Genomic DNA, 24,860 nt, shown 5'->3' with positions numbered 1-24,860 from the left:
AGCACATGATAAGTGGCGGGTCCTGTACAGAGTTTGAACTGGGGTATAGGAGTAATACATTTCACCTCTGGGGGGCAGCAGGGAGCAGTGGTACAGGAGAGCAACCAGTAATGGAAGTCTGTTACAAAATGTATTTTATTATTTTAGTAACTTTACTGCTGAAGGACTGGGTGGAGCGCACATATTTGCCACAAGTACGAGGTACAGGCAGACTGGACATAGACCCTACAGGAAAGATTTGCAGTGGGCCAATGCCCAGGAAGTTGCTTGAGCTCTCCTCCTGACCTTGGTACATAAAGATCTGACTCTCCCAGCATTAAATAAGATCAGGTATCTATGTACCTAGCCGGCGGCCACAGGTGCCCTCATACATTCAACTGTATTGGTGTCCACAGAAGTTGTTATGGTGGTCTGGGTTAAATGGAGAAAATGAGGAAAGAGAAGAGCTACATCAGAGGAGACGTTACTGGATGTAAGAGGTATGTGGTGCTGTATTCTCCTTTATCGTGCTGGCCACCACAGAGGAGAAGTTTCTGGGTAGTATTTTGTGCTGCTTGGGGTATTTAATGTTGCATTGTGGTATTTTGTTCATCTGGGGTGATAGTTTGTGCAGCACAATGGTATAGTGGGTCCCACCTACTTATGTTGCCCCCCCCCCTCCCCACACACACACACACAACATAGGGGCATTTTAAGTTCCCAGTCTGCCCCAGTATGAGGTCTTATATGCAAGAGTGTGTTATTGGTGTCAATCACACAGAGTCAATCACACACGGTATGAAGAAAAATGGTAAATTAACAAGGACATGTCATAATCTTATTAAATCGTATCGTCCTGTTTTTTTACGGCTTTGTTCACACCAGTAACGTAGTTCTGTTCTATCAATATTCCATTACCCCGGCTGGCAGAATAGTCGGCTACGCTTTTTTACTAGTTAAAACAAAAAACGGAAACCTGATGGAAACCTAACTGACGGATTACAAGTCAAGAGGATCCACTAGGAAACTTTACTTATTTGCTATATGTATGTGATGCGGCGACACCCGAAGTAAAGTACTACAACCAGCGGCAGGATATGCTGTGAACAGTTGCAGAAGTGGACGACATCCAGCACTAGGAATACCTTTCACTTCTGAAACTGACTTTGCACCTGGAAGCCAACCCTGTTTGTTCATGCACAGAGAGAATTTTTTGGACTAGGTGAGCTGATCCAGTGGTTTTTTTTTGCTTATCTAAGGGTGCATTCACACGACAGTTGTTGTTTTGCGGTCTGCAAATCCGTAATCCGTGTGTCCGTATTTAAGTCCGTATGGTTTTCATTTTGATTTCCATTTCGAAAGTCTGTATAGCGGAGTATATACGGACGTCATGTTTCCGTGTGTCTTACGTTTTTTCATGGTCCACAAAAAAATATAAAAAAACGGAAGGAAGGAAACTGTCAACATTTAATTCTCAACCCTTGTTAACACCCATAGCAAGGTCACATGATCGCCCAGACGCCATTTTCTACTTCTTTTCCAGAGTAGAGAACTAGGTTAGATTCCTCGGCAGTGGTTTCTGGCGATTTCTTTGTACCTAAAACTTGTGGATACGGTTCTCCTGTACTGGCTTCTCTCTCGGCAATATTAACAGCAGTCAGTAACTGCGGAGGAGGGGGCTTTGGGTTCACCCCATTGTCTCGCAACGGTGCAGGAAGGACCACCACCATACCATGGCTGTAAATAGCTTATTGCCAGGGTATACAACCCCTAGGTCTTCGATGGCTAACCTCCGACACTCCAGCTGTAGTAAAACTATGACACCCAAGATGTACCCTTGCTTGGCTGTTCATAGAAATGAATGGAGCCTGCTGGGAGTCGTAGTTTCACCACAGCTGGAGTGCCAGAGGTTAGCCATCACTGCCTTAGGTTGATTCTCAACGTGGCCCACCTATTTTTTTTTTTTTTTTTCAAATATGGCTTCCCATGGGTTTTCTGGGCAACGGAAAACATTCTAGGACTAGGAAATCATTTTCTTTCAGCAAGAATTGTCTCGCACAACAGGCGCACTATTAGGCCTCTTTCACACTTGCGTTGTCCGGATCCGGCGTGTACTCCACTTGCCGGAATTACACTCCGGATCCGGAAAAACGCAAGTGTACTGAAAGCATTTGAAGACGGAACCGTCTTCCAAATGCGTTCAGTGTTACTATGGCACCCAGGACGCTATTAAAGTCCTGGTTGCCATAGTAGTAGTGGGGAGCGGGGGAGCAGCATACTTACCGTCCGTGCGGCTCCCCGGGCGCTCCAGAATGACGTCAGAGCGCCCCATGCGCATGGATGACGTGATCCATGTGATCACATGATCCATGAGCTTGGGGCGCCCTGACGTCACTCTGGAGCGCCCGGGGAGCCGCACGGACGGTAAGTATACTGCTCCCCCGCTCCCCACTACACTTTACCATGGCTGCCAGGACTTTAGCGTCCCGGCAGCCATGGTAACCATTCAGAAAAAGCTAAATGTCGGATGCGGCAATGCGCCGAAACGACGTTTAGCTTAAGGCCGGATCCGGATCAATGCCTTTCAATGGGCATTAATTCCGGATCCGGCCTTGCGGCAAGTGTTCCGGATTTTTGGCCGGAGCAAAAAGCGCAGCATGCTGCGGTATTTTCTCCGGCCAAAAAACGTTCCGTTCCGGAACTGAAGACATCCTGATGCATCCTGAACGGATTTCTCTCCATTCAGAATGCATTAGGATAATCCTGATCAGGATTCTTCCGGCATAGAGCACCGACGACGGAACTCTATGCCGGAAGACAACAACGCAGGTGTGAAAGAGCCCTTAAAGGGTACTGCAGTAAGAGACTTCATTATTATTTCTTAAGACATTTTACATTTGAAACAACGCTAGCGAGCATTTCTTTATATAGTTGTCATAAGGCTTCATTATCCAGAACAATCTTTGAAACAGGTTCATCTTAGAGGCAAACAAATACGACTATTAATAGGCATACAATCACACGGTAATTTGTTTCTTTCCTAAGCCATCATTGTACAAAACCGCACAAGTGTCACTAGCAGGTGTCTCAAAATTAATCGGCAATATAATTACACTGCCGTTCTGCAAATACCACGGTAGCTTTATACTGAGAGCTGCGGGCTGAATGAGCGCAGAAGAAATGATTACGCTCACTGGGGTCTAATTAGTCCATGTGGTGTCACTTTAGACAACAGCAATATGACAAGAATGTATCGGTATGGGGCTGGCATTTTGAAACAGAAGGAAGAAAGTATGTCCATGTAGTACCAGACAAGACAGAATCGGTGGAAGACCATAAAGGCCATTTTGGGCTATGGTCTACAATCCAGCGCAGGAAATAGGGCCACATGTGTAACAACCAATCTACTGATAAAGTATAAAACCCGGGGACAGTGATTTAGTTTACATATATTGCATATAAATGGAATGTTTTTACTTTTTTTTAACAATTATTTTATGTATGAGGCTTAATATTATATCTTGAATGTTAAAAATCAATGTCACAAACAACAAGTATTGGACTTTGGGAGCCCTAGGCTCAAACAGAGGCCTTGAATATTTTTTAATTGGCCACTGAAGGGAATTCTTGAGCACCATTTTAAAGATGTTCTTCTTCAGGCAAATAACATGTTGATGACAGATTTTTTGTTATCCTAACACGTCAAATGATAACAATTTTCCAAAAAATCTGTGGCATTCAGATAAGGTCCCTTTACACTGGCCAAAGGACTCAAATGTTTATTCTGATTATTGCTCCATGTAAAAGTTTGTTTGTCTGTTGAATGCATCTTTTATGTGGTTAATAAAAAAAAGATCAATTGTCGGCAGCACATCGCTTTGTGTAAACAAGGGGATGTGCCGTTGACGTAACGTACAGTGTATGAGAAATGACATAAAAGGGGTTGTCCTACGAAAAAAATATCAATTTTTTTTTTTTTAAAACAGGCCTTAGATATAAATACTTTTGTAATTTAAACTATACTATAGCCACTGAGTTATTCAATAAAATGTAACTGTATTGCGCCACCTGCTGTTTGTTCTTTTCCCTATTTCTCTGTCCACCACAGTAACATCACTAAGGTGGACGCACATGCTCATTTCCATCCCTTAACTGCCACCAGCCACATCTACTTTTAGAGGCTGTGACAGCTGGAGAAAGCACCCCCATCCCCTCCAAGTCACCACCTTGAAATGAATCTAGCAGAGCAATTGGAGCATGAACTGGGAGATTTCTGAATATGAGGAGCAAATGAGCCGCTAGGAGCAACGGGGGCGTTGCCATTACTCCTAGAGGTTCTGCTCTCTCTGCAACTGCTGTGCCTTCTGCACTTTGATTGACAGAGCCAGGTAGAGAAAACATTGTAATGCTTGGCCCTGTCAATCAAAGTGCAGAGGACGTAGCAGTTGCTGAGAGAGCAGAGCTTTTAGGCATAATAGCAATGCCCCCATTGCTTCTAGAGGCTCATTTGCATATATAAAAAAAAAATTCTCAGCAATTGAGGGCAATGCACTCTCTGAACTACATTACCAAACTATACAAACTATATGTACTGCTTCCCCCCCACCCAAAAAAAACAAACATCCAAAACCGGACAAATCCATTTACACCTCCTTTGACAGATTGGAACAGTCTAGAAACTGGAGGGTGGCTAAGAGTTGTTAAAGAGGTTTTCCAAGATAGGATAGGTCATGAACATATGACCGGTGGGGGTCAGACACATGGTACCCCACCAATCAGCTGTTTTAAGATGCTGCGGCACTCCAGTGAGCACAACGCCATGCATTGTATAGTATACAGAGGTAAAGAGATAAAATATCCCAGGGCGCAAGAATCCAATCCAGATAGTGGTAGTAAATAGAAAACTTATTTATTGCAGAAGTACAACGCGTTTCGGGGAGTAGTTCCCCTTCATCAGGTACATAACACTGCATAGATATGCAGTGTTATGTACCTGATGAAGGGGAACTACTCCCCGAAACGCGTTGTACTTCTGCAATAAATACGTTTTCTATTTACTACCACTATCTGGATTGGATTCTTGCGCCCTGGGATATTTTATCTCTTTACCTCTGTATCCTATCACTTCTTGGAGACTTAAGGGATCTCCGACAAGAAGTCATCCCTCCGCGGCTGCAGATCCACCAGCGAATCGTGACTCCATCACATGTACTGACAAGCTTTTACTAGAGTTGTGCCTACAGATAGCACAACCACAAAAGGTGAGCCCTGTACTGGAACCATTTATTTTATCTGTCTACCAACGGTATTACCCTATGGTGCGCCCTGCTTTGTTTTTAACAGCATAAAGTAAATCCTGTGGATCCATCCATGCATTGTATAGTGGCTGTGTTTGGAACTGCAGGCCACTAGAATGGGACTGAGCTGCAACTAGGCCATGTGACCGATGAATGTGACGTCACTGACCTAGGAAGAGGCCACAGCGCTCATCAAACAGCCAATTGGTGGGGGTGCTGCACCCATCAGATATTGAGGATATATCTTGAGCATAGATTATCAATGTATGAGTCCTGGAAAAACCTTTTAAACGTGTCAATGTGTGCCATATTTTGGTGCAAAGTATGGGTGTACAGTACACCCAGGGCCGGCGTTAGGGGAGTAAACTGGGCAATTGCCCTGGGCCCCCATCACCAAAGGTGCCCCCTTTCAGTCAGTGGCGGATGACATTCGGGTCGGCAGCCCTGGGCCCAGCACCGACCCGAACGCCCACATACTGCGGAGGCGCACGGGAGCGCATGGTTCCCTGCCCCGCTGCCGATCACCGTCTGAGGCCTATGCGGTTGTGAAATCCCGGCGCAGGCATGTGTGATGACGTCATTGCGTGTGCCTGTGCCGGGATGCAGCACAGTGAAGTGTGCGCGCCTGGATTACTATGTGGGGGAAAAATATTATGGGAGGGATAACTATGTGGGGGCAAATTACTATATGGGGCAATGTGGGGGAAACTACTGTGTGGGGGCAGTGTGGGGGAAACTACTGTGTGGGGGAAACTACTGTGTGGGGGCAGTGTGGGGGTAAACTGCTGTGTGGGGGCAGTGTGGGGGAAATTACTGTGCGGGGGCAAACTACTATATGGGGGCAGTGTGGTGGAAATTACTGTGTGGGGGCAAATCACTATGGGGGGATTACTATATGGGGGCAGCGTGGGGAGCCTTGCTATTGGGGAGGCACTGTAGGGGCAATTCTATTATTTCTGGGGACACTATACAGGGATTATTACCTGGAGCACAATATAGGGAGTTATTATTACTGGGGCACTCTAGGGGACACTAGCTGCTGTGGACACTATAGGGACATTTGGGGTAATTTATAAAACTGGTGTAAAGTCGAACTGGCTTAGTTGCCCATAGCAACCAATCAGATCTCACCTTTCATTTTTGACAGATCTTTTGGAAATCCAGTTCTACTTTACACCTGTTTGATTAATTACCCGAATTATGTCTATTAGGGTCACTATTTTTTCAGCAGGATAGTACCTGGGGCATTGGGGGGCACAACAGGCACAGTATTGAGAGCGGCAGCAGGATGACACTGTGGGGACACCAGGATGGGGAAAAATTGAGAAATTTAACGTGTCTGTGTTACCAACTCTGTAGAGACGAGATGTGGCTGAAAGAATTTGTCATGGCGGTCTGTGTCAAATGGAGGAGAAGAGGAAAGAGAATGTTCTACATGACAGGAGACGTCCTTGGATGTAAGAGGTATGTGGTCACTATGACATGTAGAAAGTGTTTTTAAAGGAGAGCGACACTTTAAAGGCTATATTTGTTTGTTTTTCCAACCTGCTTCTTGTTTTTTTCAGGTAAAAGGTTTACCCGGGAATTTGATATGGATGGTCTATCCTCGGGATAGGTCATCAGATCAGTGGGGATCCGACTACTGACACGAGAGCTCCGGTGAGCACTGCGGTCTCTTTATAGTTTACCAAGCACAGCGCCGCACATTAGACAGCAGCGATGCATGGTATTGCAGCTCATCTCCTTTCAATTGAATGGGACTGAACTGCAACTAGGCCATGTGACTGATATACAGTGACATCACTGGCCTCCCAACAGTTGATCGGCAGGTGTCCAGGGAGAAGGACGCCAGTCGATCTGATATTTATGACCTATCCTAAAGATAATCTTATACAGTTATACACCTTGCTGGTACTGTATTACACTGAAGTTTCTCTGCACGAGAATCTGTGTGGAAAAACCATGTGTAATCCGCAATCAGTGCAGGCAGGTTATGTGTGAATGTGTTGTCTGTGCAATATTTCTTTTGGGGCCCAACTTTAAATTTTGTCCAGGGCCACACTTTGTCTAAAACCGGCCCTGAGTACACCAGGCAGGATATGTAAGTGAAAAGTATCTAACATGTCTATCAAACTGCACCAAAATTTGTCATACAAAGTGCGTCATTGTGTAAAATTTGACCACTATCTGGACTTGCTTTTTCATTTATTGACACAAATGACCTGCGTGACCGTACAATCAGCACCAGCCCCTCATTCGTTCGATAGGAACCTTGCCTAAGAGAAGCAGTCCATGAAATTTACACTTCATCAAGAAAAAAAACACATCACTCATTAAAACACCTCACCACTGTCATATAAACCGAGGCTTTGTTTTACTGTTGGGAATATGAAAAACGAAAAGTATTTTTGGAATGTTGCAAGATAAAGGAAACCTTTACTTGAAAAATGACATCAACTAAAATGTCAATAATACAAAGGACAAGAGCACAGTGTCAAAAAGAGGCGCTCCGCATTCCAGCGTGTAATATGTCACTGAATCAATCGTGTTTGTTCAAACTTGATTTTTATCAAGAAGTTTTAAAAATAGTCATAAAAGTAGGACTTGGAATGGATGGAATTCCCTATGTTATTTTCCTTTGATTGAACACAATAAAAAAATAAAAAAATCAAGGGTGAAGGTTGTGGCGGAACCCGCCTCGCCACTGGGCATTGGAGAGGCCTGGCTACCCGCCTCCTACCTGCTGACTATGGCCCCTGGTGAATTTGTACGTTGAATGCAATTTGGGCATGTGGTATTTCGTATTGCTGTTCTGTGCCTCTTCTCCTCCCCCTTTTCTCCTGTCCCATTGTTTCCCCGGCAGGGTGTTGTCGCAGGGACACTGGGAGACCAGTTTAAACCAGCTGCTCTGTTCCTCCTCAATCTCCCATCAGCCCTTGCTATTTTCTGGCCCCACCCTTCCTTGTACCATAGTCCTCTAGGCGCCCTATTGTATGTAAATGAGGCTGTTGGGGGGTTTAAAGTAGGTGTGCTATGTCTAAATAAAGTCAGTTCCTGTTTTAACCCTCAAGGTGAAGTGTCGTCTCATTCTTGGGGGAGGATTTATTGCATGCTGTCCCAGTTTGACTGCTAGGAGTGTAAACCTATCCGTATGGTTTCCTATTCAACTGCCTACAGCATTCATATGCTTGAAGAGGATTTATATGCTGCTTCGGTTCGGCGATTGTGGTGTCTGCCAGAGTGCTTGGAAACCTCAGGAAAACGCTAGGAGCATCCATCAACGGAGGTACTCAGTCGGGGTGCCAGGTGATCCGTTACATTGGTGGCAAGCAGTGGGATGGCGTCCTGGTGTGAGAGGAACAACACCCTGGAGACACAGGAATTATTATGGAGCGGCATAGAACCAGCGAGTCCCTGGACAACGCTCGAGGTAGAAAATGAATGTAACCGGAGGTTACAGAACCTCTTGGCACCACTGGTCAAGCCAATAGGAGAGGCAACCAGGTTGGACTGCAGAGAGAGCGCCCGACAAGAGATGTGGGAAGAAACCCTAGAATGTGTCCAGCGTTGGCGAGGTGAGCGTCTTCCCAGCAAGGAGCAGCGGTTACAAGCCAGAGTGGCCCTACAGATACCTATGCTGGGAGAACAGGTCCAGGAGGAATTGGTGATGCAACTTAATTCACTGGCATGGAGGGAACTGGGTCTCGATGATGCATACCAAGCGCTACGTTGGTACGCGGTTCAGCGGGTTCCCGGAATGGCCAAATTTGACAAACCCGAGGGCAATGATTATCATGGCCCTGGCTTATTATGGGGGGTCTTTGCAGAACCGGAATTTGGGACTGCGGCAGAGCCATGGCTTTGGGACATTTTTAACTACAGAGAGGCCGTGCTGGATCTCCCTATGGCCGAAGACCTAAGGCCAGACCTGATTGAACTGGCTGTCCAGGAATGGGAACTGGATCAGGATTACCAGCACCTGGTCAGCTCCAGTCAGTCACCCTATACCCTGCAAGTACCACCAGAGCAGTGGGAGATCGAACAGAATTATGCGGACTTATATGATCAAGTGACACCGCCTGTCTCTAACCTGATGGGGCTTATGGACTGTACACCATTGGGAGCGGGGAGTTTCGTTCCCCCTCCCCAACAACTAAGCCCGTCATCAGGAGACCTGCATTCGGTACCTCCTACTCCCCAACCAGCCCCAGAAATGAGGGACCTTATCGACTGGTCCTGGGAAGACCCACAGATGGCAGGTGGAGATGGGACTGCGGTCTCTCTACCGGCTCTACAGGGATGCTGGGCAGTTGGCCCAGATCCCCAGCGGCAGAATATTCCACCGGGAGGGAGAGTCTCGTTTCCCTTCCCCAGCAGCAGCCTAGCCCACCAAGGGGAGACAGTAAGCCCCACAACAGTACAGATGGGGCCGTAGTCTCTGCACTTACACCACGGGGGATAGGGACAGTCTGTCCTGGTCCCCAACAGCAAGACAAAGTATTGGAAGGGGAGACAGTCGTTTTTCCCCTACAACAAGAGAGGGTGTCGCAGGGAGAGGAGCCTGTTACCTCCTCTCCCCACTGGCAGTCTACGGTTCAGGGAGAGGAGCCTGTTACCCCCTCTCCCCAGCGGCTGAAAGTGTGTAAGGGAGAGGAGTTTGTTACCCCCTCTCCCCAGCGGCAGCCTAGCCCACCAAGGGGAGACAGTAAGCCCCACAACAGTGCAGATGGGACCGTAGTCTCTGTACCTGCACCACTGGAGATATGGACAGTCTGTCCTGGTCCACAACAACAGGACAATGTATTGGAAGGAGAGGCAGTCTGTTTTCCCCTACAACAAGGGAGGGTGTCGCAGAGAGAGGAGCCTGTTACCCCTTCCCCCCAGCAACAGCTTTGTTCCACCAGGGGAGAGGGCACCCTGGTTACCTTTCCCCCAAGCCATGGATCTACAACTGGGCACAAGTGGCAGGGGGCCATAGGGACAACTACACCCTTTGAGAAAGGCCGGCTGACTATCAGAGCCCCAGACCGACTGGAGGTCTGGAGTCTGGATAGTCTCAATGGGAAAGGGGAGAAATGTGGCGGAACCCGCCTCGCCACTGGGCATTGGAGAGGCCTGGCTACCCGCCTCCTACCTGCTGACTATGGCCCCTGGTGAATTTGTAAGTTGAATGCAATTTGGGCATGTGGTATTTCGTATTGCTGTTCTGTGCCTCTTCTCCTCCCCCTTTTTCCTGTCCCATTTTTTCCCCGGCAGGGTGTTGTCGCAGGGACACTGGGAGACCAGTTTAAACCAGCTGCTCTGTTCCTCCTCAATCTCCCATCAGCCCTTGCTATTTTCTGGCCCCACCCTTCCTTGTACCATAGTCCTCTAGGCGCCCTATTGTATGTAAATGAGGCTGTTGGGGGGTTAAAAGTAGGTGTGCTATGTCTAAATAAAGTCAGTTCCTGTTTTAACCCTCAAGGTGAAGTGTCGTCTCATTCTTGGGGGAGGATTTATGGTATGCTGTTCCAGTTTGACTGCTAGGAGCGTAAACCTATTCGTATGGTTTCCTATTCCACTGTCTACAGCATTCATATGCTTGAGAGGATTTATATGTTTCTTCGGTTCGGTGATTGTGGTGTCTGCCAGAGTGCTTGGAAACCTCAGGAAACGTTAGGAGCATCCGTCAACGGAGGTACTCAGTCGGGGTGCCAGGTGATCCGTTACAAAGGTAACATGTGCCATGGCCTTGTATGGGATCCTGTAAGGTTTGCCCTCTCTTGACATGTACCTGGTCAGAATCAGTCATTTTAGGCAACTTTTATCTGTATGGCCAGCCTTAGATCTGCTCTTAAGATTGTATTCAGAAGACTATCCACAGATAATAGATAAAATGTTAGGCTAGGTCAGTGATGGCTAAACTCCGAAATGCCAGCTGTGGTAAAACTATGACTCCCAGCATGCTCCATTTATTTCTATGGAGTTCTGAGAACATCCAAGCAAGTGTGCATCTTGGAAGTTGCAGTTTTACCACAGCTGGAGTGCCAGAGGTTAGCCATCACTGGGCTAGGTGGACATCTGCAGCTGAGGTTCCAGCAGCAGCCCTCATCCCATATTCTGGCAAAAAAAGGATAAAATACTGCTTCATGCACTAGTATTTTGTCCAGAAGAATGTCAGCACTCATCCCAGAAACCTGGCAGATCCCATTATAGTGAATGGGATCCAGGGTCAAACTGGCCCACCAGAGTTCCAGAGGATCCTAAGATGGGCCATTCTCTAAAGCCATAAGGGGCTCCCAAAGGTCAAGGAGAAACATTCCATTTGGAGCTGCCTTTGAAGCCAATCACATGCCACTATGATCTATTAGACTTTATTGATGATATAGGAGCTGGGCCCCAAGAATAAGTTCTTCTGGTTGGCCCAAGGAACCCTAGTCTGACACTGATGGTGTCTAGCATATGTCATATCAAGCAATTCCGGTATTCTGTTCCTATGCCGGAACAGAACACTAGATTCTACATGGTGATCGGAATGTAACCTAAAATGGACCTGAAATGTTAAAAATGAACTTCCCCTTTAATATTGAAGAAGAATTCTCTCACTGCACACTTGTAATTGTTTCCTCCTTTTGCCATCCTTCATTTTACATAAAAAAAACTGCTATATAAATTTAAATTCAAGGTAATAAGGTTGCTGACATTTCCACAGAAGCCATACTAAATTAAACATTTCTACAACTGCAGCCACCCAATACACCAGCCTTTTCACACCACTGCTCCTATTTTCAACAGACTATTGTATTTTCCTTCTGCTCAAAATGATGCGGAACTCTGGAGAATTGAGGATAGAGAAGGTTTCAGTTTCTCTTGACACATACCAATAAATAAATTTCCCTCGGTTCTACACGGCCACTCACATTCTTTGTGGAAAAACAAGTTGTTAAGCTTTATTGCTTCACATAAAAATTCTTCTATAATCTTTGTCTCAGACATCGATATTCCGAATCCATATTTACAAGTGTGCACAGCTGCTGGTTGTTCGCACCTATGGTTGGGATTCAGACAACTGTTCGGTGGGGAAAAAAAGCATCTCTGACTACAGATCGCACACGTCACTCTTGACAGCTTCCTCGAAGATTGGAATATAAAATAGATAGAATTTATGGCTAAGAAAAATGCTAAAAATTTATTTTCACTCAGCTGAAAAATAAATTGAACACTTTACTGTAAAGATGACCAGTAAATGGAACAGGTCAAGATATGAACTCTGGTCATTTCAAGGATAAGCTATAAGTTGGTAATTAATCTGCTCAGCAGGGGCCGTCCTAGTCTTTCTGATGCTGAAACTGAAAGAGAATTCCCCCCTCCCTGACTTCCCCAAAAAACAAAAAAAAATTGAGATGTGAATGAGGGATATGTACACATCAAAGAATGCCGTGTGCTACAAGTGTTTTTGAAAATGATTACTGGTCATATCTTCAAGACCATGCTCATTATAGTGACCAAACTGGCAACCTTATAGCCATTCAAAATATCTAGAAGATCAGCTTAACCCTTTAAGGACAAAGCCTTTTTACACCTTAGGACCAGGCCATTTTTTGCAAATCTGACCAGAGTCCCTTTAAGTGCTGATAACTTTAAAACGCTTTGACTTATCCAGGCCGTTCTGAGATTGTTTTTTCGTCACATATTGTACTTCATGACACTGGTAAAATGAAGTCAAATTTTTTTTTTTTTTTGCACCAAAAAATACCTAATTTAACAAAAATTTGGAAAAATTTAGCAAATTTCAAAGTTTCAGTTTCTCTACTTCTGTAATACATAGTAATACCCCCAAAAATTGTGATGACTTTACATTCCCCATATGTCTACTTCATGTTTGAATTGTTTTGGGAATGATATTTTATTTTTTGGGGATGTTATAAGGCTTAGAAGTTTAGAAGCAAATCTTGAAATTTTTCAGAAATTTACAAAAACTAAATTTTTAGGGACCAGTTCAGGTCTGAAGTCACTTTGCGAGGCTTACATAATAGAAACCACCCAAAAATGACCCCATCTAAGAAACTACACCCCTCAAGGTATTCAAAACTGATTTTACATATGTCGTTAACCCTTTAGGTGTTGCACAAGAGTTATTGGCAAATGGGGATGAAATTTGTGAATTTCATTTTTTTGTCTAATTTTCCATTTTAACCCATTTTTTCCACTAACAAAGCAAGGGTTAACAGCCAAACAAGACTGTATCTTTATTGCCCTGACTCTGCCGTTTACAGAAACACCCAATATGTGGCCGTAAACTACTGTACGGCCACACAGCGGGGCGTAGAGTGAAAGGTGCGCCGTTTGGTTTTTGGAGGGCTGATTTTTATGGACTGGTTTATTTACACCATGTCCCATTTGAAGCCCCCTGATGCACCCCTAGAGTAGAAACTCCCTAAAAGTGACCCCATCTAAGAAACTACACCCCTCAAGGTATTCAAAACTGATTTTACATACGTCGTTAACCCTTTAGGTGTTGCACAAGAGTTATTGGCAAATGGGGATGAAATTTGAGAATTTCATTTTTTTGTCTAATTTTCCATTTTAACCCATTTTTTCCACTAACAAAGCAAGGGTTAACAGCCAAACAAGACTGTATCTTTATTGCCCTGACTCTGCCGTTTACAGAAACACCCAATATGTGGCCGTAAACTACTGTACGGCCACAGAGCGGGGCGTAGAGTGAAAGGTGCGCCGTTTGGTTTTTGGAGGGCTGATTTTTATGGACCGGATTATATACACACCGTGTCCTGTTTCAACCCCCCTGATGCCCCCCTGGAGTAGAAACTCCCTAAAAGTGACCCCATTTTGGAAACTAGGGGATAAGGTGGCATTTTTTGGAGGACTATTTTTAGGGTACATATGATTTTTGGTTGCTCTATATTACATTTTTGTGAGGCAAGGTTACCAAAAATTGAAATTCTGAAATTTCATCTCCATTTGCCATTAACTGTTGAGAAACACCTAAAGGGTTAATAAAGTTTGTATAATCAGTTTTGAATACCTTGAGGGGTGTAGTTTCTTAGATGGGGTCACTTTTAGGGAGTTTTTACTCTAGGGGGGCATCAGGGGGGCTTCAAAAGGGACATGGTGTCAATAAAAAAGGCCATCAAAATCGGCCTTCCAGAAACCATGTCGGTCCTTTCCTTTTGCGGCCTCCCTTTTACTGATACAGCAGTTTACGACCACAAATGTGGCATTTCTGTAAACTGCAGTGTCAGGGTAATAAATTTTAACTTTTGTTTGGTTGTTAACCCTCGTTTTGTTACCGGAAAAAACGGATTGAAATGGAAAAGTGCCAAAAATTGCGTTTTTGGCACCGTTTTTTTTATTTTTTTTAACCGTGTTAATCTGGGGGGTTAGGTCATGGGATATTTTTATAGAGGAGATTCTTACGGACGCGGCGATACCTAATAAGTCTACTTTTTTTTTACAATTATTTAGGTTTTTGACTATATTATCCTTTTTGATACAAAAAGAAAATTTTGGGATCTCTAAAGTCTAGGTGTCATTTTTTTATTTATTTTTTATCCGATTATCTTATGTGGGGGCTCATTTTTTGCGGGACGAGCGGACGGTTTTATTGGCACTATTTTGGGGGCTATATGACTTTATCGCTTGCTATTAAATTTTTTGTTATGTTTGGTGACAAAAAATAATCGTTTCTTGCACTTTTTAATTTTTTTATTTTTGACCGTGTTAATCTGGGGGGTTGGATCATGGGGTATTTTTATCGAGGAGATTCTTAAGAACGCGGCGATACCTAATAAGTCTACTTTTTTTTACATTTATTTAGGTTTTAGACTATATTATCCTTATTGATACAAAAACAATTTTTTTGTATCTCTAAAGTCTAGGTGTCATTTTATTTTTTTTTTTTTTATCTGATTATCTTATGTGGGGGCTCATTTTTTGCGGGACGAGCGGACGGTTTTATTGTCACTATTTTGGGGGCTATATGACTTTATGATCGCTTGCTATTAAACTTTTTGTTATGTAAGGTGACAAAAAAAAAATCTTTTTTTGCACCTTTTTTTTTTTTTTTCTTGACCGTGTTAATCTGGGGGGTTAGGTCATGGGGTATTTTTATAGAGGAGATTATTACCGACGCGGCAATACCTAATATGTCTACTTTTAATAAATTATTTTCATTTTTTTGGGTGTCTCAAGTCTGAGAACCAGTTTTCTTTTCCGATGTCAGTGCTAAATTGGGATATAAATTTAGTACTCCATGGAAGTGTGATACTCCCTGAAGCAACCAATAATGCAGAGGCCCGGATGATCGGGGCACGTGTCACATTGAATAGTGGTGTCCTTCCGTATCCCCCTCCTGTGACACACTCTGCACCTTTTTTGGGTTCGTCCCTTCTTTCCAGTATGGGGGACCACACCTGGAAAGTGTTGGCCAGGGACGATCCGGGCACCTACAGTTCCCGAGGTACTCCGGCCTGCTCTTTCCCGGTCCGAAAAGATCAGGGCCATGAGGACTGCCTCATAGAACTGCAGGAATGTCCCTGTGCTGCCAGCGCTTCGGGATAGTACAAAAGAGTTGTACATGGCAACCTGCACCAAGTAGACCGCAACTTTTTTGTACCATGTCCGGGTTTTGCGCATGGCGTTATATGGCTTGAGGACTTGATCCGAGAGATCAACTCCTCCCATATACCGATTGTAGGCGACGATACAATCGGGCTTGAGGACCGTTGCCGCGGTACCTCGCACAGGGACAGGGGTGATGCCGTTACCATGAATTGTGGACAGCATAAGGACATCCCTCTTGTCCTTATACCTGACCAGCAACAGGTTTCCAGTGGTAAGGGCACGGGTCTCACCCCTGGGGATAGGTACCTGGAGGGGGAGGGCAGGGAGGCCGCGTTGATTTTTCCGCACGGTTCCACAAGCGAACGTGGATCTGGCGGCAAGGGACTGGAACAAGGGGATACTGGTATAAAAGTTATCCACGTACAGGTGGTAACCCTTATCCAGCAGTGGGTACATAAGGTCCCACACAAGTTTCCCGGTAACACCCAGAGTGGGGGGACATTCTGGTGGTTGAATCCGGGAATCTCGCCCCTCGTATATACGAAATTTGTAAGTGTACCCTGAGGTACTCTCACAAATTTTGTATAGCTTTACGCCATACCTCGCCCGCTTGGAGGGCACATACTGGCGGAAAATGAGTCTCCCCTTGAACGCAATGAGAGACTCATCAACTGTGACCTCCCTTCCAGGTACATAGGCCTCCATGAATTTGGCCCCAAAGTGATCGATGACCGGCCGTATCTTATACAGACGGTCATGGGCATGATCACCTCGGGGTGGACATGCTGCATTATCGGAATAATGCAGACATTTCCGGATGGCCTCAAACCGGGAGCGTGTCATGGCTGTACTGTAAAGTGGGGTCTGGTATAGGACGTCCCCACTCCAGTACAGCCTGACACTGGGTTTCTTGACCAGGCCCATATGCAGCACGAGGCCCCAAAATGTCCTCATTTCGGCTGCACTGACCGGCGTCCAGCCACCGGGCCTGGCCAAAAAGGAGCCCGGGTGTTGAGCGACGAACTGTTGGGCGTACAGATTCGTCTGCTCCACCATCAGATTTACCAGTGGGTCACTGAAAAAATGACAAAAAAAGTCATATTCAGTGTAGCCCACTGTGGAAATCTGGATTCCTGATTGGCCTACAAAATCAGGAATCACAGGCTCGTATCGCTCTGGGCTACACCAGACAAGTTCACCGGCAGGGGGCTCCGGTGGATTTAACTGGTGGGCCGGGAAACCAGTACGAGCCCCAGAGCTGCTCGTACCAGGCTGGGCCACAGGGTCCCTAACATGGCGGTCCCCTTGCTCCGCCTGGCGGCGTCTCCGCCGCCTTGGGGGCTCATCATCATCGCTAGATGATGAGGAGGACGCGGATGACAACAGGAATGTGGGGTCATCCTCATCCTCACTGGGACTCTCGGAGTCAGAGGCAAGCTGGGCGTATGCCTCCTCGGAGGAGAACGTCCGGCGGGCCATAGGGGAGTGTGTGTCTGCGTGTATATGTGCGTGTGTGTAACTCTTTATTTTGTGTGCGTGTGTGTGGGGGCACGGGTGTTCGCGGACTTAACCCTAAAACTAACAGAAAAAAAAAAAAAACAACTAACTAAAAAAAGGCCAAAAAATGTGAAAAAAAAAATTCTAAACCGCTGATCAACCGTCCGAAGTTGATCAGCGGTGAGGTGTGCGATGCGCTAACAGCGGCCGGACACTAAGTGCCAGCCACAGTCAGCGTACACCAAAAAAAATAAAAAAAAATAAAAAAATGCACCCCAAAAAAGGTGGGGGGGGGAAGTGGCAGCACCCCTGGGGGGTCTAGGGTCACACAGCTGTGCTGTGGACCCCAGACACCCTAACTTAGGGTGATGCAATAAAAGTTCACAAACTAACTTTCCCTTTTTTTTCCCTGCCTAAACAAAAACTTTCCCTGTGCTGTCCCTATGTACCTGATGGGGGGTGCTGGGGCACAGATCGGGTCCTGGGGGCACAGATCGGGTCCTGGGGGTGCTGGCAGAGACACGTGCAGGCAGCTCCTCTCTCCTCCGGCTCCGGAACACAAAAGGAGGAGGAGAGGAGCGCCTGCCTCTTTTGAATTTGCCGCCGGACCGCCCACAGACCAATCAGAAAGCGATCCTGAGTGGTGATGTCACCATCACCACTCAGGATCGCTGGATAGAGATTGGTGGAGTGAAATCACACCACCATCACCATCCTGTTCCGGGTTATCGGGTCTTCAGAGACCCGAATATCCCGGAAACGCAGAAAACCGCAGGTCTGAATTGACCTGCGGTTTTCTGCGATCGCCGACATGGGGGGGTCACAGGACCCCCCCGACGCATTTGCCCCAGGTGCCTGCTCGATGATTTGAGCAGGCACTGGGTTCCGATCACCGCCGGCCGAGCGGTAGTGATCGGAACCATTCATGACGTACCGGTACGTCATGTGTCCTTAAGTACCAGGACATCATGACGTACCGGTACGTCATGTGTCCTTAAGAGGTTAAAGGTACATTCACATCCTTTCTTTTTTTTTTTTGCGGACCCATGGACTTTAATGTGGTCAGTATTTATAGCCAAGAATAGGACATGTTCTATCCTTTGCCGAACTGACATACGGACCCTTTGACTTTAATGGGTCCGTGGTCCGCATTTGTGGCCAATAATAGGACATTTTCTATCCTTTACGGAACTGCATGCAAAACCATTTACACACAACTAAGACTCTTTATGCACCTTTACCCCCCCCCCCCCCCTCCCCGGGTTGTTTCTTTAAAGAAAAAATATATATAAGGGCTCATGCACACAAACGTATTTTCTTTCCATGCCCATTCCGTTTGTTTTGCAGACCGTATGCGGAACCATTCACTTCAATGGGTCCACAAAATAAAAACAAAAGTTGCTCCATGTGCATTCTGTTTCTGTATATGTCCGCATGTTCCGCAAAAGAATAGAACGTGTCCTATTATTGTCCGCATTACGGACAAGAATAGGACTGTTGTCATCCGTATTTTTTGCAGACCGCAAAATACATACGGTGGTGTACATGAGCACTAACAGGTAAAAAAATAAACATAGGAACATGCAAAGACTTTAACAGAGCCCCCAACTATCAATTATAGTAGTAGTCTTTGCATAAGAGGCAGAGGGACTTTATGAATTTAGCTGTATTTTCTAAAAAAAACAAAACAAAAAACTTTTAGATGAAGAGTATTGTGAGTATTGCATTTGAAAGGACCGGAGCCAATTTTTTTTTTTATGTTTTGCCCTAAAAATAAAACATATATGCCTGTTTAAATTATGTTCTTTCTGGTCCAGCTAACCACAATCAAACCAAATCATACCATTACATTAATCATATGTCAGTCTAGAAGGCTTGATGAATTACATTTAATTGCTATCATGCCACATAATTGTCATAAAATTTTCAGTTTTAATGAGGCAGAAAATATTTTGCCCAGGTCGGTAAATAACAAAAATGTAAGACATCCCCCCCATCAATAAAAGGCTAATGAACCCTGAGTACACATGGGGTGATTTACTATGGTTAATAAATCAAGGAGAAACATCAACACGAGATTTACGGTACTTAAAATTGAAGCAATTTCTTCATGACCGTCACATGAGAGCCCATTACTACTTCCAAGAAATTGTATATAATAGAGAATAGCCCATTTTTGGACGGTCAAAGAGGGACAGTCACTTGATTGGGTGATAGATCTAATCAGTGGCTCATGGCAGAAGCCAGCGATTGTGCCAGGAAGCGTCCATGCAGCCACGGAGAAACCACCTGCATTATTTTCAGTGGGAGGCCAACGTTTATGGCAGCACCCATTCCAAGACATGTCCTTTCTTGGTGTGGTAGTGGCCATAAACTGTGGGCACATGAACGGTAGCGGTCTCCCATTGTCTAATCATCAACTCCAATTAGGGAAGCCCTCTAATTAAGGGCTCACGCACACATTGCAGTATCTGCAACCCAGCAGTCTATGGGTTAGGTACCTCCATACGCTTCCAACTTTGGACAAAGTTAGGCCTCATGCACACACCTGAAGATTTGCCACCGTTCACCTTTATATAAAATTCACATTAACTGGGGAACAAACAGAACATTTACATGGTGACCTCTTTTTAGTTGCTGATCTGCTAATTCCCACGCTCCTCATCTCTCATCCAAGATGGCTGCACCACTTCTCAAACCTTGCATCAGTAGCCCAAGACACTTCCTACTGGTCCAGCCCTGTGCCTTACTTTGGCCAGCACTCATGTGAGCAATGCTGATCAATCTAAGGGCAGCGGGAAGAGTCTTAGGGCTGTTTCACACGAGCGGAGGCCGTGCGTGTCATCCGCAGCGTGAATGAGAGCCAAGCCCTGCACCGGACAGCAGAGACACAGAGCATTAACATGACTGATAATGCTCCGTGCCTCTCTGTGATCTTTTTACTACAAAATCACAGTGATAACTTTATCTCACTGGGATTTTGTAGTAAAAAGACCACAGAGAGACACGGAGCATTATCAGTCATGTTACTGCACCGTGTCTCTGCTGTCCGGAGCGCGTCTTGGCTCTCATTCACGCTGCGGATGACACGCACGGGATCCGCTCGTGTGAAACAGCCCCTAAGCTACCAAAAGAAGCTTTTATCAGGTCCGAGAAGCAGTGCAGCCATCTTGGATTGCTGAAAAGGAGCCCAGGAACTGCCAGACCTGCAGCTAAACAGATGAAAAGGAAGGTCACCATGTAAGAGTTCTGCTCGTTCACCTCTGAATGTGAATTTATTTTCGCTTTAATTATTTCCGATAATTTAGAGTAGTTGAGAATCCTTCATCTATTCCCATCCATGCTGAATATAGAACAATGATGATTTCCAGATTTTTCTACCCATTTCAGAGCTTTGAGATGCCTACAAAAACCGACTTGACTGATTCACTGTCTTTTGCACTCTGCACCTCCGTTCATTAAACACAAAGGGGGGAGATTTATCAAGACTGGTGTAAAGGAAAACTGCCCTAGTTGCCCATAGCAACCAATCAGGTTCAACCTTTCATTTTTCAGAGCTCCCCTGCAAAATGAAAGGTGGAATCTGATTGGTTGCCATGGGCAACTAACCCACTTCTGTTTTACACCAGTTTTGATAACTCTCCCTTGAAAATCTGCCCATGACCTTTCACAGACACATCTCAGATACTTAAAAGACACAAAACAAATGAATCATATTACCGGCGGTGACCTGCAATCATTAATTATTACATGTGTCACCCACGTGGTGAACAAGAACACTTCGTATAAGACATTGTTCAATTGTTAAAGGCAAAATTGGGCTAAGTCGACTTTAGAGCGGCGGATAAATTCCGGCGCTGGATGCCGTTAGCTGCTTCTAGGCGTTAACGTGTGACAGATGCCTTCACAGTAATTGCCAATCAGCCTTTGCACAGCAGCTGAAAACACAATATATCACTTTGATCTCTCTGGGCATGGGAGTATTCACTACCCACAAATCTGCATGAATAAAAGAGAAAATGCCATTTTTTTTTTAACAACTGCTTTCAAGGCAGTCAGACATTATCAAGCGAATAGCGCTCCGAATGCCATTATTTATCGGAAATACTGAGCCGGGGCCATCATCATTTAACAAGTATATATTACCCTGTGCGCAGGAGAGGGGATATTTACTGCATCCTATTACTCCTGCTAAGCTTACTAATTATACAAATTTATAACGAAAGCAAAGCATTAGAATGCCTTAGAAATGGTTTACAACCATCTCCCCGTGAGCTTGACTTAAAGGGGTTGTTCACCTTTTTGACCTTTTGTGCAGACCTTACTTATTTGATTGCAGCCGCTGGTCTCCATCACTACCCGGCAGATTGATGCTGGGTGCGTGTGATTGCTGCAGCGGTCACGTGACCCAGTGACATGACACATGGATGATAGGCCATTAATATCTTATCAGCAGGGGTCCGGCACCTCGCACGGTCGCACCCCCACCAATCAGCCTTTCAGAAGTAGTTCCGGTGCCAGGACTACACATGGTGTAGTGGACAGAGCAGGTTACTGCAGTGCTCCACCTATTGATGTGAATGGACCAGTGCTACAGCCGATAGGCAGGGATGTCAGACCCCTGCCCATCAAATATTGTTGGCCTATACTGAGGACAGGCCATCATTATAAAGTCGATAACAAAAGTCCTTTTAAGGTCCACCAGAACCACACACCATAATTTCTGGGCAGTACATCACCAGGTGTAAACGGATCTACTGCCCACAAACAATGCATCTGTATGGGATCAAGCAATCACAGCAGAGATTTCTCATCCCAAAACAGAGGACGATAGCTGCATGTAAAGGCAGCGCTCACCTCCAATCGATGATCAGGCAATTATTGGGAACAAACTCTTCATTCCCGATAATTGCTTAGAAAATTAGCCTGTGTAAAATTAGCCCTGTGCACTATCCATCCACGCTAAAAGGGGCATTCCCACCCATAAATGTTTGATACATATGAGTCCCACCAGAATGAAGACCTTCAAATTCTGTGCTCCGTGTCCTCAGCACAGTCCATTCAATTCTGTCACAAAAACACTTACGCACAGCCACCTCTCCATTCATTCCCTGCCGGGATGTGACAAGCCAGCCAACCACTATGGGACAAGGACTGGGAGGGCCCTTGTCCTGGAGATGAGGACTGGTCTCAGAGGTAGGAAAAGGATCTGTCGGATATTTATAGCAAACCCATAGAATGTCTACAGTAGGAATATTCCTTTAAGGGGTGTCACAGTCAGTCTTGTACATGCAACCACCACCAATCTTATTAATACTGTAAAACACTGTTATTAGGCTGCTTTTAGAGATGAGCGCTGTTTGGCGGGTTTTAACTTAGACATTGTGTGGCGCTGCTATATAAGAACAGTGTACTATATTATTTTTGCAGTGCATGGTGGAGATTTCACTGTATTGCAGTGCTATTCAGACAATTGTATGGAAGTATTTGGACGATACATGGCGCTGTTAAGGCCCTATAATAATAGTTTATTGTTGGCCTAACCAACTGTTTTTCGGCCGGGCTGGCTAGTAATCTAATGTTTGAGGGGCAAATGATGTCAAGATAGAGAAGAATCGGGTGCACCCAGTTCTTTTGGGATATAAGTCATTGGCAGAGGCACATCCTGAATGGAGAGTGAATGTGCCTGGGGGAGAGACAACTGTCGGAAAGTACGATCACGCTACTGAAGGTGTATGGGTACCTTTCTAAATTGGGTTTTGTTTGAACAGCAAGCACATGATTACTTCAAGCTTCATTCAGATGAAGGGAAAAGTTGTAGACATTTCTGGAACAAATCTGCCATGTGGAAATACACATGGGGTCATTTATCAAACTGGTGCTTAGTTGCCCATAGCAACCAATCAGATTCCACCTTTTATTTTTCAGAGCTCCTTTGGAAAATGAAAGGTGGAATCTGATTGGTTGCTATGGGCAACTAAGCCAGTTTCTACTTTCCACCAGTTTGATAAATGAACCCCAAAGAGTAGTTGTACGGAAAAGTTTCCCCCACAGTTCTGACAATGATAATTGGCCCTTACATGGTATAGTATTTGCGCCCTCTATGTCAGTACCCCAGGCCGGTCCTGTCTATAGATACTGTCCATGGACACATCACATAAACAATGTATAATTTAAGTATAGTTATGAATAGAGATGAGTGAATCGAATCCCAGAAAGTAGAATTCGATCCATATTTAATGATAAATTCCATTCGCCTAGAAGTCGAATTTCCTATCGCTTCGTGCCAGCAAATCGATTTAACCTGAAATAGTATAAAAAAAAATAATAATTCAAACTTACCTCCTCCATTTCCTCACGACAGGCCGCCAGCCTCCATCTTGCTTGAAGATCTCGGCCGAAATCCCGTGCGGCGAGAGATCACATCATCACGCCGGCCGGCGTGATGACATCATATACGTCACCACGCCAGCCGGCGTGATGACGTAATCTCGCGCCGCACAGGATTTCGGCCGAGATCTGCAAGCAAGATGGCGGCCTGTCGCGAGCAAATGGAGGTCGATAAGTTTGATCAAATTTTTTATTTTATTGTTAATTTTACACCCAGACGCGGCGATCATGTATGAACGCGGCATCTAAGGGGTACAATGACGGGGGCGGCTCTATCGCAGCTCCCTGTCATTGCACCCGATACTTACATAAAAATGCGCTTTGTGACTAAGTAATTTTTGGGTGAAATTCGGCAAATCAGCTGAATCGAACTTTTAAGAAATTCTCTAGTTATGAACAGTTACAGCTGAGCATTTGGAAAAGAATCAAGTAATATAGTATATTAACCCACAGGAACCGCTTTAACTCATTGCCTTTATTACAACCTTAGTTTTTAATTTCCTAGGCAGCTGCTGCTTGGCATTGGGTGCTACAGTTTGTCCAGCATTTCAGAGTTTCATGCTCCCCCAAGTCAGTTCTCCTAGGTGTATGTTGGTAATGTTCTTTAGATGCCACTGAAATATGTAATTCTCCATTTAAAGAGGAGCGGTCCCCTCTCCTGACAGGTCTGTTGTAGTAACTACTTGCATCCCCCACGTAATAACAATCCTGGAGCATCTGTTCTTATGACTCTGTGATGTGTCATTCCTTTATTATTCCTGATAGAGGTTATGAGTTGTCAGCAGCTTGCGGTAAAAGTACAGATGGGTGTTACCAGTTAGGGGTGTGTCCCTGACTGCTGGCGATTTATTTGCAAACTTCTACCAGGAATAATAGAGGAATGGCACGTCACACAGTCATAAGAATAGATGCTCCAGAATTGTTATCATATGCGGAATGCAAGTAGTGACAGGTGACAGCTCCCCTTTAACTTTTGTCTTTCTTACCAATATACATATGTTTATCTCAATGGAAGAATATTTTCAAGTGATTTAAATGATTTTGCCAAATCCAAAAATATCTGATCAATTCTATAACCAACATACCAGTACAACTGAACTTACCATCTCAGTAGCAGTAAGAATATAAGACGTG

General features: G+C 45.1%; 1 protein-coding gene across 2 annotated transcripts in view; it reads right to left on the bottom strand.

Moving 5' to 3' along the window:
- Positions 1–24,860, bottom strand: part of MACROD2 (mono-ADP ribosylhydrolase 2) — a 2,731,696-nt gene that overhangs the window by 1,760,206 nt on the left and 946,630 nt on the right. The gene's annotated exons all lie outside the window — the stretch shown is intronic.

The sequence above is a fragment of the Bufo bufo genome, chromosome 4 (assembly GCF_905171765.1).
Source record: "Bufo bufo chromosome 4, aBufBuf1.1, whole genome shotgun sequence".
NCBI classification, from domain to species: domain Eukaryota; kingdom Metazoa; phylum Chordata; class Amphibia; order Anura; family Bufonidae; genus Bufo; species Bufo bufo.
The sequence above is the reverse complement of the archived record's forward strand: the minus strand, read 5'-3'. Positions and strand labels throughout refer to the sequence as shown.